This window comes from Miniopterus schreibersii, assembly GCF_964146895.1.
Source record: "Miniopterus schreibersii genome assembly, chromosome: 1".
NCBI lineage: Eukaryota > Metazoa > Chordata > Mammalia > Chiroptera > Miniopteridae > Miniopterus > Miniopterus schreibersii.
The window spans coordinates 134,457,171-134,472,424 of NC_138101.1; the positions used below are offsets into that span (position 1 = coordinate 134,457,171).

Consider the following 15,254-nt stretch of genomic DNA (forward strand, 5'->3'; position numbering starts at 1 on the left):
TCCTGTCCTCCGATGTGTGAGTGAGCCTCCGTGATGGGATTTCCACTGAGACCTTTCCTATTACTGACCTTTAAAGGGACTTGTGTTTAAGCAGCAGATGAAGCGACCCAGAGAGAACCGGGGATTGTGACTACTCTCAGTAGGACTGGCCAGGACATGGATGGTGGTTCTGAGTTCTATGGATGCCATGGAATCAGGGATGCATGGAGCTGGAGGCAGCCTCCAGTCTCAACTGACAATTTTTTTACAGGTGGTAGCCTGGAGCTTATGGAGGGGAGAGGTATTCCTAGGTAGCTCACTGAACTGGTGGTTCTGTCCCTGTGAATAGAAGCAGACCTGAGTTGTAGCTGGAAGGATTTGCATGTTTCTGGCTGATGTGGTCAGAGACGTGCAGGTGAACCATAGAGGTATTTGGGGATAGGATGCCCTCCGACCCTAGGCTTTAGTCTTGATAGCAGTAGTTGTGAGGTGAATGGCTGAGTGACCTCTGAGTGGTGTTCCATTAGCATCTATGACTCGAGGAAAGGTGCTCAGGCAGCAGGAGGCTCAGGGGTTACCCAGGGCCCCAGGGAATCCCACCTCCTGTCCTCTAGGGAGGGCTTGAGACATCTGCTCTCCTTGGCCTAGTCCCTGGGCTAGAGGGAAGAGAGCTCATCTCCTCTTTCCTATCCTTACATCTAGGATCGTGGGAGTATAAAGTCCAGCTATGGTCACAATCTGTCCCCCCACTCCTAGACTGGACACCCCAAGGTTGGGACCCAGGCAGTGGAGTAGTGGGTGGTCCCCAGCAATGAATTTGTGGGGCAATGTACAGTTTCTATGGAAACAGTCTGAAAGGAAAGGAAACGTTCCTGGGGGGCAGGAGACAGTGGGCGGCATTTTGGGGATTCTTGTTGTGTGGTCCCTGTCTGCCAAATTTCAGCTACACCCATGTCCACGGGCCTCCTGCCACAGTGGCCCAGTGGTGTGGCATGAAAACGGAAGAGCAGGGACCCAAGCTTTTAAGTGGGTTTGCCCGGCCCCCAGCACAGCCTTCTAAAGTGGAATTTTTTAGAGGTTATTCCAGGAAGAGGTTGACTTAAGCAGCTTGTGGAGTTAGCTCCCTGAATGCCATCATGGACAAATATCTTGGTTTCCTTCTGCCCAGCTAGTGATCAACAGCCAGCTGAAAATGACCACGACCAAACCCAGTCAAACAGGAGACAGTCTCTGCTCTTCCAAATCACTTTTAATGAAGCCAGGGCAGCAGAATATACAACGTGGCTCAGATACACAGCACAGCAGGGCCTAGATAGCGAGCTAACTCCCCCCACACTTTGGGGAAAAGGGCGATATGTATTTCTTTATGAACACTATTTAAAGATATAAGCTCCTCACATTCTCCAGGAGCTAGAACCCGAGAGAACCCCTTGGTGCTCCGTCACCCAGTGGACATCAGAGGCAGTCTCGGGGGGGGGGGGGGTCTCCACCGCCAGGAGGGGCTGCAGCTTGGGCAGCTCTTCAGCATCTCGGCCACAGGCGTCTGGCAGGATCCAGTGAGAGGCACGGCCAGTGGGGCCGGAGAGGTGGAGGGAGCCTTGTCTTCCTTGGAGGCCGAGAGCGTGTCTCTGCTTGAGGGACAGGGGGGCGGGGGCAGCGAGGAGTGAACGGCACTGGGTTCTCACGCGCTTGCTGGCCTGCGATGAGGAAGGACAGAAGTCAGCCTGGATACTGAGGAGACAGCCCCGGGACAGCTGGGGGTGCGACGGAGATGCCCCCATTTGTAAATTTCTAGGAGCCGGTGGACCCTGGGTTCTATTTGATGGTGGTGGAACGGCATGCGCTGGTCCCCAGGATGCCCGGGACACTGGGGGGAAAGGGCGTGGGGACTCCAGCCAGGATTAGGGTGTAATATGGGTGTAATACCTTCCCACTATATTGGCGGCACAGGACATGAGGGAAGGAATTGGGAGCCCCATTAGGTTTTGCGGTGAGAGGGATGCAGCGGAAGGCATGATCAAATAAAAGGGACAGCAGAGGCTTAAATCCATGTCGGGGGCCTGCATTTCTCTATTTTTTTTACTCAGTGTGTGGGGCTCTTGATGTTCCTTGGCTCAGTTTCTTCATTTCCAAAATGAGGGTAATAACAACTGCTCATACTTTGTGGGGGAGACACGACTCAACTGCTGTGACTGTTGTCACCTGAGGAGTGTATTGTGTTACACAAATGTTCCAGGCCGCGGTTATTAACAAGAGGAACTCCTAACAGGAAAAGATGGAGGAGTTTGGTGAGCTCAGACTGAGTACCTAAAAAGAAGACCCTGGGGGCAGGTTTGCTTTCAGGGCTTGGGGACCCACCCGAGCCCCTCGAGCCCCACCTCCTGGCTGAGAGGCCCGCTCACCTCAGCTGGACCACAGCCGCAGGGTCATGAGCAGGTTAAAGCCGGCCACTTTCAGGAGCAGGATGCGGAACCCGATCACAGACAAGTTTTGGAAGTTTAGGTTCATATCTGCAAAAACAAGAGGCCACAGCAGTTATAAGCATGGGTACCTGAGGTCCACACAGCACCCTGTGACATACCACTGGCTTTCCCCCAAAGCAGGGTGGGATGGGCTCAGCACCTGGACCCACCTCTCCCTTTGAGTTTCTGTGCACATCCCCTCGTAAACATATCTGTACATTCCTTAGGATCAACAGTATTTCATTTCAAAAGGGAAACACCAACTGCACTTAGTACTTATTTTATTTCTGAGCCCCTCAGGGGATGGAGAGGAGGTGGGTGCTCAGAACTTACTGCAATCCTTTAGGTCTGGGCCCCTTTGTGAGAATCCAGTGGCTGAACCACAAGGGGATGACTCATAAAAACAGCTCAAGTGGAAATGAATATGGGCCCAGGGAGGTGGGGAGGAGTGGTGGGGATCCTTGAGAGAGAAGATCACCACCTACACAAGTTCTGCTGCTTTTCTTGAAAGAAGGCAAAACCCCCTGGCCATGGAGGGCAGCTGTCCTCAGGGTGACCTGGTTAGTTTAGGGCTATAAGCGCCTCAGAAATCTCACAGATGGGCCACACAGAAGCTCTTGTTGGCTCTCCCGACAGTGGAGTGATTGAGAGGAATACGGAAGCTTACAAGTGAGTCATTGGTTGAGTAAAAACTAGAGACTCATCTTCTAATTACTCAGAATGGGCAAGAAAATGGAGAGATGATGAGAGGAACTTGGGGATTCAGGAATGACCCCAGGAAGCTCTGAGCAGGGCTTGAACTGCTGTTCCCCCTCCGCACAACGTCATTCCTGGATCCACAAACTCCTTTCCCTCTCCCCTACCCAGGCAGGGTTACTGTGGGCTCACTGCTCCCCGAATTTGTGCAAAGCCAGGATAGACCCTTCTCTTACCTGTTTCAAAGCTTTTCTCTACCAACATGGCATTACAGGAAACTTCTGAAAGGAGAAAACAAGAAATTTTCTGAGTCCTGAGTGTGCCGACTTTCCCACTCTAGACCTCCTAGGAGTTGGGCAAGTGATTGTCTACAGCCTTTGCATGTTTCCTCATGGAGAGAGCTGGAGCGAGCTTGTTGCATGTGGGCACCTGCTGGGGAGAGCCACTGGCCCTGGCAGGACCAACAGCCTGGCCTTTGGGCACCACCTCACTCACTTAACAAACACTGGTTGTGCACAGTTCATGTTACATGACACAAGGCCATATGAACTGTGAGCACAGACCCTGCCCTTGGGCAGCTTCCAGGCTGAAGTTCGATAGCGGCACTAAGATGCACACAGTGACAAGTGCCATAAGGGGTATGGATGCTTTCGTGTGGCCCACAGCATCCCGTCCCTGCACCCCAAATTTCTTCCTTTGTTTTCTCCATCTTAGTAAATGGCGCCGTCATCGACTCAGCTGCTCAGGCATAAAATCCAGCCACCTTCTTCGATACCCTCGTTACCTCCCACCCTGTATGGCTCTGCCTTTGAGTCCCAACTGGTGTTGGCCACTCAACTCCCCTGCTGCCGCCCGGCCCTGGCCTCCCTCGTCTCTCTGCTGCATCAGCTTCCTTTCTGCTTCCACTCTTGCTCCTGGATCCCAATCTCCACTCAGCAGTCAGAGTGCACTTTTAACAAGTAAATCAGATGTCATTTCCCTGCTTAAAGCCAGATGATAGCTTCTCACGGTAATTAGAACAGTATCTGCCCTCTTACGACCCGAGAGGCTCTCCCAATTGGCCCTTGCCTGCTTCCCTTTCGTTTCCTACTGCTCTTCTTTCTCACTAAGCTCCTGCCTCAGGCCTCCACAGGGGCCTCTCTCTGCCCTTGGCACCTTCTTAGCCTTTATAGCTCAGCTCAGATTTCCCCAGAGAGCCCTTTCCTGACTTTTGTCCCTAAGGTGGTTGTTTCCTCAACTCCAAGCTAAAGCACTTACTATAATCTGAAGTTATCTACATTTCTTCTTGCTGATAGATGGTCTTCCCCAACTAGAATGAAGTTTCCTTAGGGCAGACCCCTCACCTAACTTATTACTACTCCACTCCAGTGCCTGGCATGCTGTATATGAACAATGAGTGGTTGTTGAATGACTGAATGACTGAGTGAGGTCAGGATAGGGCAGAGAGAAAGAAACAAGGGGAGGGACCTTGGAGAAGGGCATTAGAATGGATCCTGGAAGAGCAGTGAGGGGCAAGCCTCAAGCAGAGGCAGGGAGGTGGGACCTCAGGGCGAGTGAGACTGAGGGCCAGTTCCTTCTCCTGCCACCTTCTTCCCATCTCTTTGTGCCCAGGAAACTCGGTGGCCTGACAAGATGGGGTTCCCTGGTGCCCAGTTACAAGAGGGTCGGGGGCTTTGCTGACAGTTGATGAGGCAGTGGCATTTAGGTACCATCGGCCTGAGTGAGCCCCAGCTAAACCAGGCCTCCCGCAGGGAAGGCTCAGCTTGCTCAGGCACCGAGCTGTACTCACCTGAATTGGAGTGGAAGTTCTCGTCAAAGGTTTCATTACATTTGAAGTCAGAGCTCTGACTCCAGTGCAGCACCCCGTTGCTCTTGGAACCCACGGCCTTCATGTCCAGCGCCGTGCTGTTAGAGCCAAACACCGTGGAGCTCAGGCTTTGTGACACATTGATTTTAGAATCAAAATCGGTGAACAGGCAGACCGAAGTGTTGCTGGATTTAGGGCTTCTCAGCTGGTACACGGCGGGGTCAGGGTTCTTGATATCTGTGGGCCAAAAGGAGCATCTGGGTGAGCAGATGTTTGTTTCCCTCCTTACCCCAACCCAGGTCTGAGTCCAGATACCAGTGATGGGCAAGAACAAGACTCCGTGGGGCTGACAAGTCACATTCTCAGACTTTAGATGGGAAAGAACATTCTAGAAACCAGCTGCTTGCAACAGACGGACTCAGGGACAGGCACAAGCCATGAATCCCAGCCAAGAGGCTAGGCTCTCAGTGAACCCTCTCTGCCAGGCCCTGCCTGCCACTCAAGGAAACCAGAAATGAAGGCCCACTTAATGATACTGCGCATTCTTCTACCCAAGGGGAACTTCTTCAAAAGCTCAGTAGGTCTGGTAAAGAACACAGCTCTGGCAGGACAAACAAGCACAGAGAAAAGGCCCAGCAAAGCAAACCACACTTGGAATCAGCTTAGTCTCCCACACCGACACTGGGCACTGGCAGGACGCGGAAGTTTTTGATAGGCTGGAGCTAAGTCAGAAAGTGGGTCCCACTGCTAGGAGGTTTCTCACTTCCACAGAAGTTTTGGACTATAAATCAGGACACCTCTGTCCAAGCCCTGGCTCCTCCACTTACTAGATACAGGCCTTGAGCAAGTCACACTGCCTCTTAAATCTCAGGAATTTAATTTGTAAAATGAAGCTGTTGCCTTGTCCACCTTCTTAACCAGGTTTTTCTGAGAAACCAATGAGAGTTACTTCATATAAAATTATATTTAATAAAATGTAAAGGATTGAACAGATGTAAGTAGATGTAGCTACTGATATTACCAAGATATTGCTACCATAATGTGCTACCGAGTAACACGTAGTTTCTACTCTTCACCCCATGGAGCAGGAGTTGCTGAAGGCTTTCCCTCCATGCCGAGAATAATTTTTCAGTATTTCTGCAGGGTTTAGTGTTTTAATGTAACTCTCATTGTTTGTTCTTTCAGACCTCCTGCCTTTAGAGGAAGAAGCAGAGGTTTGCAGGGAGGATTAACACGTTGGGGCCACCCAGAGAGTTTACAGCAGGGTTAGAACTACAGCTTCCTGCCCCTGTGGTTCTCTGCTCCCACAGCTCCTCACCACGCACTCAAGGCTTCTCAGACTAGTGATGCACCCCACTTGCTGAGACAGCCAGGGTGGCCTTGGCAATGCAGACATCCAGCTGGACCCGAAACTTCGGAAATCAGCCTTTGGCATGGACTTGGGATGCTGAGTCAAGGCAGAATTGCGGGTGGGGCGACCCCTGGAGTGGCAGAGCAGGGCTGGGTCCATGGTCACGTTAAGGGACGTCCAAAGCTTTGACCCTGAAGGATTTTGCCGGCTCCCCTCCAAACTCCACATACTGTGGGGCCTGGCATCATCATGGGTTAAGGCCCTGTGACATAAATCTTCTACTGGGAGGGGAGAGATGGGAAGCCGTTAGCATTACCAACACACCCGAATGGGTTTTTTAGTCATCAGTGGGCGTCATGGGCGGGACTGGGAGGGGGGACATGGAAGTGTGTGGAGTTACTGAGAGAATGCGGCCTTAAAAAGAAGGTGTCACCAGATGCAGCTTCGCCTTAGGTGGGAGTGAGGATGGCTGTGGGAGCCAGATGCCCAACTTTCAGTCCTGGTTAAACATTCACTTAAGTCCTAGAGCCAATGGGTATCAGGCTGGAGAAGGTCAAGACCACGCTGTCCAATATGATAGTCTTTAGCTACATGTGGCTATTTAAATTAAAGTTAACCAAAATTAAATAAACTTAACAATTCAATTAAAAATTAAAACCTCATTTCAGAGGTCAATAGCCACATGCAGCTGGTGGCTGCTGTATCGGGTGGCGCAGACTGATAGAACATTGCCACTGTCACAGGAAGTCCTATTGGATAGCGTCAGTCCCAGAGAACAATGCCACGGAGCACAAGACTTTGATGCTGACAAAAGGGGCTGAGTGTGAGACTTAAAGCCATCTTGAAGTTTGTGAGGGGTGACTACCAGGGGCAGACCAATTGCTCAGCTTTGCTAATGAGAGATCAAAATAAAATAGCAATAAATGAAGTCAGAACAATTACGGTGATTTTTAGCTTTTTTCACATCCTGTTTTTACCAGTCGATACCCTTTGGGCTCCCCTATCTGTATTTTTGCTGTTGTTTCTCCTGTCCGGCTTCCCTGCCTCTGATTTCCTCTTTGTCATCCTCTCCCCACCTCAATCTCTTCTTTGAGCTCACCCTCCAAACATGGAGCTGTCTGGGTCACTTTCTGTTCTAAATAATCCAGGGACTCCCTATTGTCTGGAATAATGGCCAGATTTCTTGGCATGGCATTCAGGGTCTGCTATGATCTTCCAAATCTTGAATTTCTTCTCCCAAGTCCTATCTATGCCCTAAAAGAGTACAGCTGCACCAAGCTCTTCACATTGGCTCCCTGGGATGTCAGCTCTGTAACACCAAAGGCCTGTCTCTGATTTATTGCCATATCCCTAGTATATGCCACATGCTAGGTGCTCAGGAAACAACTGTTAAATCAATACATGGGCTAGTGACCATCAGGTTTGCAAAATTTCTGCTTGTTAGACTTTTTGGTCAAAGGAGCTACGTACTCATCCCAAAACTAGATTTTTTTTTAGCCCCATTTTACTTTTACCCCCACATACGTCTGGCGCAACCTTAATATTTTTGTCTGAAAACAATAAAGTCACTTAAAAAATTTTAATTTATCTTGCAATAAGTCACTTTTAATTTTGTGGGCTTTAGGGGGTCGATCTGCCCTGGGGGAAAAAGCGTCCTGTTCTACTCTAGCAAGATAAACATGTCTTACCACAGGTGATATCTCCAAAGGTAGATTTAGCAAGCCTGGATCAACTTTGCACTGTGGAAGTTCAGCTATTCTACATCCTAACCTTTTATTTTAATTCAAAACTAACCACAAAAGCACGTGTCCCAATGCTCTAGTGCTTTAGGTCCCCAGGGGCACAGCAGTGATTGAAAGCTCCCTTACCACTAAATCTGTGCTTTGCAGTTAGACACTAGGAAGCCAGAAACGTGAGTTAGAGAAACTGACTCCGGGTCCCGCTGAGGCCCTGTGAGCGTCAGGAAGCAGTAGCACTTCCTGGGGAGACTTACCCGGAATAATGGAAACTCTGGTGCCTTTGCCAAAATGCAGCCCTGAGGCAGCACTGTCATACCACTCTCAATATCTCCATTACAGAAACCGTTAGGTTTCTCCTCCTCTGAGGAATGGGGAAACTCCTTTCACAGGCCACTGAGGAAAGAGAGAGGAGGCCCCCAGGCCATGAGCTGTCCATGGGAAGAGCTGGTCCCTCACTTTCACACCTGGTGTGCATTTCTAAACTGGGTTCCCAGTTTCCCAGTGGCTGGCCACGGCCTTGACCGTATTTTCTCGAAGGCTCTAGGATTCCTTTTCTTCATTCCTTTGCCTTTCTCTCCATCCAACTTTAGTAACAGACGTGTTTACTTATGCCAAAATGCATGTGCTTTATTTAATTCTCAAGACCATGCCTTCTTTCCTGTTTTCTTTGTGCCTGGAACCCCCTCTCTCCTTTCTTTGTTCATACTGATCTTCTTTATCTTTCCGGCTCAATGAACCCTTTCCACTGCATAAAACCTTCTCCATCTAGGCCAACTTTCCAGCCAGAGCCCTCTTCCTCTGAATCTCTAATGTGCCTGTTGACATCATCAATTGGTTAATATTGAAATAGTCTTTAGGTTGCTGAATTTACAATAGTTCTGTCCCTTTCACTAGTTTTTATACTATTTGGGGACAGGTCATGAATGTATCTTTGACTTCCTCATACACAGTCTAACATTTTATAGAGTGATGGCCACATGGAAGGCATTTACAAATATCCACAATTAAATTTTAATGTGTTTGACCTAGAGAAACACAGATTTTGAAGATTGATAATGATGCCTTCTCCCTTCACATGGCTACATGGAAGAGGCCTCTGTAAGACAATTAGTCATAACACCCACAGTTGGCCTCACCATAGTCATCACCAAGGCCCCAAGAGGAAGGATTACTGGCACTGGCCGATGGGGTTTCAAATGGGGTGCCAACTGGGATGACTTACCAGATATTATGGACACTTGGGTTCCCTTCCCAAATGTGAGTTTACCAGCCACTCCTCCAGATTCACACTGCAGGTGACACCACTACAGAAACTCCCTGGCCCTATCTCCCATTTTAGTAGAAGAAGCATTGGTTTCCCACAAGGACTGGAGAATCACACTATGTAGAGTTAGACCTTCTGCTCTTTTGTGTTGAGATTTTGTCTCTGGTGTGTTCAGTCCTTTCCTCCTGCCCCATCCTGCCGTCATGCCCTGGGATGGAGGTTGTGATTTAGTAGAGCAGAACCCCCTGCTCAGGGCAGGAGTATCTTGGATCCTCTCATGGAAGGTCCAGGACTACTTACTCATACCTGCCTCATGATTCTTAAGGTCCCAGCCTAAGCATGTTTCTGGAGCACTGAGGGCTAGACCAGAGGATATTTGAGAGATGAGTGGAAAGAACCATTTGGGATCCTATAGAAGAAAATACCTGGGCTCAACTCAGCATCTTAAACAAAGAAGAATTAGTTGTCAATGTCCACCCTTGCCCCACTCTACTTACTTGGCTGGACACTCACTCTGGTCCCTGTTCCAAAGATTAGCTTGTTAACACCGGTGTTATCCCACTACAGGTAAGGTCTTTGCAATAACCTCCCTGATGTTAATCTGCCAGAACCCACCAGAATCCGAGAGCACCATCCTAAAAGTCCTCCTGGGTCTTTGTTTCTTAGACCTCTTATTTCCCAGGGAAGCTGTTCCCCTTTCTCTTTATAATAATGTAAGATTTAGTACAGCAAAACCTTGATGATAATAATAATAATAATAATTTAGAAAAGCTACAATTTATTGATTACTTGCTATGTATTGGGCATTGTCTCATATTATGGTGATATGGTTATGTCATTTTGCCCTATTAACTAGACAGGGCAGAGCCAGAATTCTCCCCAGATATGCCAGCCTCCCAAGCTGTGCTATGAACCCCTACCATTTTGCTTCCATGCCTTGTTATTTCACATGGTATAACTGCTGTTTAAATAGGGGTTGGAGTCATTTTTATCCTGAGAGAGGTTGAAAACCCTGCTAAACTCCAGAGAGGAAGATTCTTTGAGCAGGTATCCCCACACCATGCTCATTAGCCAAACCAGGGAATTCAGCTACCTGCTGCAATACAAGAGAATTTGTGTTTGCCATTAACTCATATCTTTTTCCCTCAAGGACACTTAGCTGATTTCCTGAATGTTCAGATTATCTGGTGCTGATATTATCGGCTTTGCTCAAAAGCACCGAATATCTGGAACTCTTTTTACGTTTTCATAAATTATTCCACTCAGATTTTTATTTACTGGCCCTTGGCACTTTCGTCTTTAATTTGAGAAATGGGAACATTTTAAGTCACTGAGAGCTTGTAGAAATGGGAAACAAATGTTCCATATATCCCTGGCTTTGCCATACATCATTGCCTGTTTTCTCATAGAGAAGTCATCAGTTACTTTTGCCTTGGTCATTTGCATGGTCTTACTCACATGGGTACACAGCCAGCCTGGTTCCGGCTCCAAAGATCAGCTTTCCGTAGCTACCAGACAGCACACAATAGGAGGATGCTTTACAAGAACTCTAACCAGGCAGGGTCATCCTCCCTGGGCAGCAACGTCTCCTGTCCCTGTGTTACAGGCTCCTCCAAATCACTATTTACTCTGACACCTGAGAGAAGTCTGGCTCGCTGAGTCCTAATTTCTCAGCTTCCTTTGTAATCACCCCACAGACCTTTCCCTCAGAGCCAGCTTGAGCTGGTCTGGCCTCTTGGAGGGTGGATGCCCATTCTGGGTTCCACAGCTGAAAGTGAAGGAGGAGTATTAAAAGAGTCTGGAGGAAAGCCAGGGATTAATTTTGGAAATGAATCCTGAGGGAAATTTTTATGGCACTGGAAAAGATGGAAAACAGAGGGTAGGGCTTAATCATGGAATGACAGCCTACAAAAGACACCCCTTTTAGAGACTGATTCCTGGAGGGCAGAAAAGACAGACTAAAGTTGCCATAAGAATATTTATACAAATGCACAGGAGGACTTCTTAACTATGAAGATTGTGAAAGTCTGGAGTAAGTTACATAGGGGGCTTGGGAATCTCTTTCTCTGGAGGTTTCTGAGATTCAGATTGATATCCATATGGAGAAAGTAAGTCCTCAAAGTTTGAGAGTGGTTTAGACAAGTATATCTCATGAGGACTTCACAGAACTCCAGTTTTTCTAAATTTCTCTGCAAAAAAGGTTCTAAGTCCAAATAAGCTTGGAAAATACTGTATACCCTACTTCAGTCTTGGAGACTGACAATGTATATTATCATTTTAAAGGCTCTGAGAAGTCCTGCTGGTAAAGAAATCCAGAACTTCTCAAACTTATTTGATCTGATAATCTTTCTTTTTTTAAACACTCACTAACACCTGTGAAACAGATGCACATTTAAATATATACTCCTTGGAAGTCATTTCTCTAGTTCCAAGTAATTAAAATTCCATCCTAAATTTTATCCTTAAGTCTTCTGTGTTCAGAATCTGTTTGTTTTACCTAGTCCTGTGGGCACAGCCTCACTGATGCAGATTATTTCTCTCTAATTCTTATGAAACAGCTTCATTCTATTTGGGCAGTGGTTGGACATGGGGTCAGCTGTATAGCAAGCTCTCCTGCCACAGCTTGAGGGCAGATACAGACACAGTCCACATGCAGGACCCACAGCGCCCCAGCACTGGCAGGGTTGACCTACTAGGAACAATGGCAACTTTGAAGCCTTTTCCATGAGTGAATTGACCCATCCTCCTTCCACACCCCTTCCCACACACCTTGGGGCTGTGTACTTCAAAGAAGAGCCTGGACCTAAAGGAGAAATTTCCTGGGGGTGAGGGGTGTCTCTCAAGTGCTGTAGACTTCATGTGGTTTTCATCAGACCTCTCTCCTTTTTGCTGATAAAACCCATTTATGCTGCTTCCCTATCACAGGTATGGTAGTTGTGCCTCTGAACTCTGGTTCCTGAGAAATATGATGGGTTCCAGGTTTTCTAAATGCAGCCTGAACTGACCCACAGCAGGGAAGAGGCCTTGATGAAACACACAAATGAACAGATAAATACGGAGGAAGTTCCCTGGATAGATGGGCTTTCTCCCACCCATGAGCAGTTGGATGGATTCTGTAATGTCCTTGTTTTGAAATCTAACAACCCCGCGGGAGAATACAGCTACTGTCTAAACCAACATGTTCTAAATAGCTACCGCACCCCCACTCAAGCCTTCCCTGACTTCCCGCACCGGAAGGCATTCATTCAACAATCATTTGTTCAATGACACCTATGCGCTGGGCGCCGTGCTAGGCTGTGGAGGTGTAAGGGTGGAGGGGAGAGGGTGCTGGCCTCACAGAGCCCGCAGTGCCCTGCAGGGTGGATTCGTGCACCAGGCCACCAGGATAGGAGGTGGGGCGCCTCCCTTCCTGCTCCCACTGTGGCTTGTCTGTGCCTCCACGGCAGCATGGTGGTGCTGGGGGTCATGGTCCCTCTGTGCAGACTTTACCCATTGTGAGATCCTGGATGGCAGCCGCTCTGCACTTCCCTTCCTTTCTCACATGGAACATAGTGCTTAGAATATAATAGTTGCTTAGTAAATATTTGTTGAATAAGAAAGCCCTCTAAACATTTAAATGTATGTGAATGGAGTGTTGCTTTCTATCTTCTCTTATAAGGACTATTTCATTTCTCTTTTAAATTGTTATGGTTCATTTTCTAAACTTTTAATGGTTTTTGTTGCATTATTTTGGCATTAAGTTTTTCCCCTGCCTCCCGGTTAGATGTGGAGTTTGGCGAGAGTGTGTCCAATGCCCAGGGTCTTTGGGAAGTTTAACTTATCACCTCTCATGAAAACTAGAAGGTAACAAAAATAAACTTTTGGGCATAATCAGTCACCATGTCTTTTCTGATAAAGATCTTTTGTCTCAGAGGAACCTAAAAACAGTAAAAGAGTCTGTCTCTGCAATGATGAAAGGCCAATTCCCACTGGCAATTACTACTGCTAGAATATAAACCATCACTGAGCCAGTGGCTGGGAATTCAAATTTCAGAACATTCAAGCCTTGTAAAGAAACATGAGGAATTAGCTCAGGAAGTGCAGATTCATCATATAGGAAAGTAAAGTAGGGACTTTCTGTGTCTTTGGCTAGGCTAAGGTCAGGCACTTACTTGGAAGCACATGGAGTCTCGTTCCACTCCCAAAAGTGAGTGTTCTGCTAGTTGAGACCACACCCTGGTACAATGCAGTACAGATACCTGCCCTCTGGCCCCCTTCCACATTTATAGCCTTCACTCTTGGGAACAGAACTTTTTAAACAGCCTGCTTCATGGTTTTGATGATAAATTTCTCTCTGTGTGTCACTTTATGCTCAATAAATAGTCCCCTTAGGTTTCTGCTTCCCTCCTTGCCATACCTGCATCTTCCCTGCTATACCTGCATCTTCCCTGCTGTACTTGCATCTTTCCAGCCCAGTCCAATGACTTTACTCTCTCTTCAGAAATGCAAGTCCTGTGCCAAGGGCCATGGTCACCATGGAAAGAAGGCTCAGGATGGGCCAACCAAGGACCAAATGAGTGGCCTTTGAGGTCTGAGGCCTTTCTTCTCAGAGTGCAAGAGGGGTGGTGGTAGCAACGCAATGGCATAGTTAACAATACAATACAGTCAAATGGATTTGAGGTAAAACTCTGGCTCTGTCACTCCTAGTTGTGTGATCTTGGGCAGTTACTTGCCCCAAACATCTGTTTCCTCACCTGTAAAATGGGAATAATACCAGCTACCTAACACTAGGATGGGCATGAGCACTACATGAAAAATTACATGAGGGGCAGTGTATAGTCACTGGCATATGTTGGGCGTTCAGTCAATAGTGGCAAATGAGAGGATGATTCCAGCAACACTTTACATTGAGGGAAAGAGGAGCAGCTTCTGGCAGCCAGAGTAGACGTGTCCCTGCCCACCACCTACTCCGGCACCCAGGCTGAGATGCTCTCATGTAGGACAAATATCTCTCAGATCTAAGAAAAGGTGCTGAGAGTGAGCCTCAGCCATAGGGTTGAGGGGCAGGGTAGACCCTTGGCTGCCAAGAATAAAGTTCTGCTTCAGCAACTTAACCAAGAACAAAATCCCTTTTCTCAGAACTGGGCATTTGTCCTCTGCAAACACCGTGCAAAACCCTGTCCAACACAGCCTCAACTGCTAAGTTAGACCTGACACACAGATACGTTACTCCCAGACAGCAAAGGACTCCTTCAGTGACGAGCAGACCACACCACAGACTCTCATTATTGCGATATCCTTGCTAAATATATTGCTGTCCGCAAAATTTCCCTTGATCATTTCTATAATACTCACGGGGATGAACAACAAGGCTGGTCCCTCTTCCAAATATAGGTATGTAGTTTCCTCCTGATACACACAGCAGGGATAGCCTTTGCTAAAACCTGCCTCTTGGGACCCCCCCCCCACCAACTGCCCCAGGGGTGTCAGGGTAACAATCCCGGGAAACACTGGCTGATGCTCCCAAGGTGCAGGAATCTCCCACAGTCCTTGAGGCCCTGAGCCTTGGCCTCGGAGCAGCGATGGGAGCCGGGGTTGGGGACTGGAGAACTCCTCACCCCCTATTCCCAGGAGAAACACACACTCCTATCAGCAGAGAAGAGGGGCAGCAACTCCCCAACACCACCACCGCCCTGCCTGCTTGGGGCAACACTAAGGTCTGCCTCTGCTACTCTGTTGTCAGATACAAGGGGCTCCTACATGCTCTGAGGATGGACGCAAAGGAGGTTTGGTGTTATATTGTGCTGATGGGTCTGACCGCCTTTCCTGGAAGCTCTCCTGCTCTTGTCTTTCCCATTCCTTCACTCTTTGAAGCTTCCCCTTCCAGCCTTCTTCCTGTGTGAGGCCCAGGGGGTTGGTCCCTCCCTGTCCCTGTCCCTGTCCCTGTCCCTGTCCCTGTCCCTGTCCCTGTCCCTGT

General features: G+C 48.2%; 1 gene segment (V, D, J or C); it reads right to left on the reverse strand.

Moving 5' to 3' along the window:
- Window positions 1-1,209: 1,209 nt before the first annotated feature.
- The window catches only part of LOC308556969 (T-cell receptor alpha chain constant-like), a 543,909-nt gene continuing 529,864 nt past the window's right edge, over window positions 1,210-15,254 (reverse strand). Inside the window, exons 4-7 of the C gene segment in view lie at window positions 4,927-5,181; window positions 3,374-3,418; window positions 2,382-2,489; window positions 1,210-1,676 (exon numbers count right to left, since the gene is read on the reverse strand).